Source organism: Eleutherodactylus coqui, chromosome 13, assembly GCF_035609145.1.
Source record: "Eleutherodactylus coqui strain aEleCoq1 chromosome 13, aEleCoq1.hap1, whole genome shotgun sequence".
NCBI classification, from domain to species: Eukaryota; Metazoa; Chordata; class Amphibia; order Anura; family Eleutherodactylidae; genus Eleutherodactylus; species Eleutherodactylus coqui.
The window spans coordinates 79,358,497-79,363,496 of NC_089849.1; the positions used below are offsets into that span (position 1 = coordinate 79,358,497).

The 5,000-nt window shown below is 41.0% G+C and overlaps 2 non-coding genes across 2 annotated transcripts; both read left to right on the top strand.

The window, feature by feature from the left end:
* The first annotated feature begins 1,865 nt into the window (after nucleotides 1-1,865).
* TRNAL-AAG (transfer RNA leucine (anticodon AAG)) lies at nucleotides 1,866-1,947 on the top strand. Its single transcript has one exon. It is a non-coding gene; the product is annotated as a tRNA-Leu (tRNA).
* Nucleotides 1,948-4,660: 2,713 nt separating this feature from the next.
* On the top strand, nucleotides 4,661-4,742 carry TRNAL-AAG (transfer RNA leucine (anticodon AAG)). The gene has a single exon. It is a non-coding gene; the product is annotated as a tRNA-Leu (tRNA).
* Nucleotides 4,743-5,000: the final 258 nt, after the last annotated feature.

The window sequence follows — 5,000 nt, forward strand, 5'->3', positions numbered from 1 at the left end:
AATACTGTTGAACTCACTTGCGTTTGCTTCCTTTCTAACTGGAGGAATGCATTTTCAGCCTTCTGCTGCCATCATTAAATATTCAGCTCGAATGCAGCAACAATTCTTCTTTTTAAATCAAATTCTGGAAAAGGATTTCTTGCCAGGAGAAATGTTCTTTATGAAATCTCTTGGACATTTTGATCCCAAATTATCCACTTTTTCATGGTAGCATGGCCAAGCGGTCTAAGGCGCTGGATTAAGGCTCCAGTCTCTTTGGAGGCGTGGGTTCGAATCCCACTGCTGCCAGTTTTCAATTTTGAAAGCTCTCAAGTTGCTTTCTGAACATTTTAGTGGTCAGAAGAACTTGCTTTTGATGATGCTCAGAAATGGACTTTTTGGCCTTTTCTGAAACCGAACAAACTCTATAAGAAAAGGCTTTTGATGATATTCCCAAGATGTTATGGCACAGATTAAGCTACCCTGATGCGCTAGCTAAGTAGACATTAGGCGCACTCCACGATCTTGCACTTCAAAGCCTTCAATAGCCTAGAAACATCTGAAAAAGCAGTAGTGCGGTAATACTGTTGAACTCACTTGCGTTTGCTTCCTTTCTAACTGGAGGAATGCATTTTCAGCCTTCTGCTGCCATCATTAAATATTCAGCTCGAATGCAGCAACAATTCTTCTTTTTAAATCAAATTCTGGAAAAGGATTTCTTGCCAGGAGAAATGTTCTTTATGAAATCTCTTGGACATTTTGATCCAAAATTATCCACTTTTTCATGGTAGCATGGCCGAGCGGTCTAAGGCGCTGGATTAAGGCGTGGGTTCGAATCCCACTGCTGCCAGTTTTCAATTTTGAAAGCTCTCAAGTTGCTTTCTGAACATTTTAGTGGTCAGAAGAACTTGCTTTTGAGGATGCTCAGAAATGGACTTTTTGGCCTTTTCTGAAACCGAACAAACTCTATAAGAAAAGGCTTTTGATGATATTCCCAAGATGTTATGGCACAGATTAAGCTACCCCGATGCGCTAGCTAAGTAGACATTAGGCGCACTCCACGATCTTGCACTTCAAAGCCTTCAATAGCCTAGAAACATCTGAAAAAGCAGTAGTGTGGTAATTCTGTTGAACTCACTTGCGTTTGCTTCCTTTCTAACTGGAGGAATGCATTTTCAGCCTTCTGCTGCCATCATTAAATATTCAGCTCGAATGCAGCAACAATTCTTCTTTTTAAATCAAATTCTGGAAAAGGATTTCTTGCCAGGAGAAATGTTCTTTATGAAATCTCTTGGACATTTTGATCCCAAATTATCCACTTTTTCATGGTAGCATGGCCGAGCGGTCTAAGGCGCTGGATTAAGGCTCCAGTCTCTTTGGAGGCGTGGGTTCGAATCGCACTGCTGCCAGTTTTCAATTTTGAAAGCTCTCAAGTTGCTTTCTGAACATTTTAGTGGTCAGAAGAACTTGCTTTTGATGATGCTCAGAAATGGACTTTTTGGCCTTTTCTGAAACCGAACAAACTCTATAAGAAAAGGCTTTTGATGATATTCCCAAGATGTTATGGCACAGATTAAGCTACCCCGATGCGCTAGCTAAGTAGACATTAGGCGCACTCCACGATCTTGCACTTCAAAGCCTTCAATAGCCTAGAAACATCTGAAAAAGCAGTAGTGTGGTAATACTGTTGAACTCACTTGCGTTTGCTTCCTTTCTAACTGGAGGAATGCATTTTCAGCCTTCTGCTGCCATCATTAAATATTCAGCTCGAATGCAGCAACAATTCTTCTTTTTAAATCAAATTCTGGAAAAGGATTTCTTGCCAGGAGAAATGTTCTTTATGAAATCTCTTGGACATTTTGATCCCAAATTATCCACTTTTTCATGGTAGCATGGCCGAGCGGTCTAAGGCGCTGGATTAAGGCTCCAGTCTCTTTGGAGGCGTGGGTTCGAATCCCACTGCTGCCAGTTTTCAATTTTGAAAGCTCTCAAGTTGCTTTCTGAACATTTTAGTGGTCAGAAGAACTTGCTTTTGAGGATGCTCAGAAATGGACTTTTTGGCCTTTTCTGAAACCGAACAAACTCTATAAGAAAAGGCTTTTGATGATATTCCCAAGATGTTATGGCACAGATTAAGCTACCCCGATGCGCTAGCTAAGTAGACATTAGGCGCACTCCACGATCTTGCACTTCAAAGCCTTCAATAGCCTAGAAACATCTGAAAAAGCAGTAGTGTGGTAATACTGTTGAACTCACTTGCGTTTGCTTCCTTTCTAACTGGAGGAATGCATTTTCAGCCTTCTGCTGCCATCATTAAATATTCAGCTCGAATGCAGCAACAATTCTTCTTTTTAAATCAAATTCTGGAAAAGGATTTCTTGCCAGGAGAAATGTTCTTTATGAAATCTCTTGGACATTTTGATCCAAAATTATCCACTTTTTCATGGTAGCATGGCCGAGCAGTCTAAGGCGCTGGATTAAGGCTCCAGTCTCTTTGGAGGCGTGGGATCGAATCGCACTGCTGCCAGTTTTCAATTTTGAAAGCTCTCAAGTTGCTTTCTGAACATTTTAGTGGTCAGAAGAACTTGCTTTTGATGATGCTCAGAAATGGACTTTTTGGCCTTTTCTGAAACCGAACAAACTGTATAAGAAAAGGCTTTTGATGATATTCCCAAGATGTTATGGCACAGATTAAGCTACCCTGATGCGCTAGCTAAGTAGACATTAGGCACACTCCACGATCTTGCACTTCAAAGTCTTCAATAGCCTAGAAACATCTGAAAAAGCAGTAGTGCGGTAATACTGTTGAACTCACTTGCGTTTGCTTCCTTTCTAACTGGAGGAATGCATTTTCAGCCTTCTGCTGCCATCATTAAATATTCAGCTCGAATGCAGCAACAATTCTTCTTTTTAAATCAAATTCTGGAAAAGGATTTCTTGCCAGGAGAAATGTTCTTTATGAAATCTCTTGGACATTTTGATCCCAAATTATCCACTTTTTCATGGTAGCATGGCCGAGCGGTGTAAGGCGCTGGATTAAGGCTCCAGTCTCTTTGGAGGTGTGGGTTCGAATCCCACTGCTGCCAGTTTTCAATTTTGAAAGCTCTCAAGTTGCTTTCTGAACATTTTAGTGGTCAGAAGAACTTGCTTTTGAGGATGCTCAGAAATGGACTTTTTGGCCTTTTCTGAAACCGAACAAACTCTATAAGAAAAGGCTTTTGATGATATTCCCAAGATGTTATGGCACAGATTAAGCTACCCTGATGCGCTAGCTAAGTAGACATTAGGCGCACTCCACGATCTTGCACTTCAAAGCCTTCAATAGCCTAGAAACATCTGAAAAAGCAGTAGTGCGGTAATACTGTTGAACTCACTTGCGTTTGCTTCCTTTCTAACTGGAGGAATGCATTTTCAGCCTTCTGCTGCCATCATTACATATTCAGCTCGAATGCAGCAACAATTCTTCTTTTTAAATCAAATTCTGGAAAAGGATTTCTTGCCAGGAGAAATGTTCTTTATGAAATCTCTTGGACATTTTGATCCAAAATTATCCACTTTTTCATGGTAGCATTGCCGAGCGGTCTAAGGCGCTGGATTAAGGCTCCAGTCTCTTTGGAGGCGTGGGTTCGAATCCCACTGCTGCCAGTTTTCAATTTTGAAAGCTCTCAAGTTGCTTTCTGAACATTTTAGTGGTCAGAAGAACTTGCTTTTGATGATGCTCAGAAATGGACTTTTTGGCCTTTTCTGAAACCGAACAAACTCTATAAGAAAAGGCTTTTGATGATATTCCCAAGATGTTATGGCACAGATTAAGCTACCCTGATGCGCTAGCTAAGTAGACATTAGGCGCACTCCACGATCTTGCACTTCAAAGCCTTCAATAGCCTAGAAACATCTGAAAAGGCAGTAGTGCGGTAATACTGTTGAACTCACTTGCGTTTGCTTCCTTTCTAACTGGAGGAATGCATTTTCAGCCTTCTGCTGCCATCATTAAATATTCAGCTCGAATGCAGCAACAATTCTTCTTTTTAAATCAAATTCTGGAAAAGGATTTCTTGCCAGGAGAAATGTTCTTTATGAAATCTCTTGGACATTTTGATCCCAAATTATCCACTTTTTCATGGTAGCATGGCCAAGCGGTCTAAGGCGCTGGATTAAGGCTCCAGTCTCTTTGGAGGCGTGGGTTCGAATCCCACTGCTGCCAGTTTTCAATTTTGAAAGCTCTCAAGTTGCTTTCTGAACATTTTAGTGGTCAGAAGAACTTGCTTTTGATGATGCTCAGAAATGGACTTTTTGGCCTTTTCTGAAACCGAACAAACTCTATAAGAAAAGGCTTTTGATGATATTCCCAAGATGTTATGGCACAGATTAAGCTACCCTGATGCGCTAGCTAAGTAGACATTAGGCGCACTCCACGATCTTGCACTTCAAAGCCTTCAATAGCCTAGAAACATCTGAAAAAGCAGTAGTGCGGTAATACTGTTGAACTCACTTGCGTTTGCTTCCTTTCTAACTGGAGGAATGCATTTTCAGCCTTCTGCTGCCATCATTACATATTCAGCTCGAATGCAGCAACAATTCTTCTTTTTAAATCAAATTCTGGAAAAGGATTTCTTGCCAGGAGAAATGTTCTTTATGAAATCTCTTGGACATTTTGATCCAAAATTATCCACTTTTTCATGGTAGCATGGCCGAGCGGTCTAAGGCGCTGGATTAAGGCTCCAGTCTCTTTGGAGGCGTGGGTTCGAATCCCACTGCTGCCAGTTTTCAATTTTGAAAGCTCTCAAGTTGCTTTCTGAACATTTTAGTGGTCAGAAGAACTTGCTTTTGATGATGCTCAGAAATGGACTTTTTGGCCTTTTCTGAAACCGAACAAACTCTATAAGAAAAGGCTTTTGATGATATTCCCAAGATGTTATGGCACAGATTAAGCTACCCTGATGCGCTAGCTAAGTAGACATTAGGCGCACTCCACGATCTTGCACTTCAAAGCCTTCAATAGCCTAGAAACATCTGAAAAG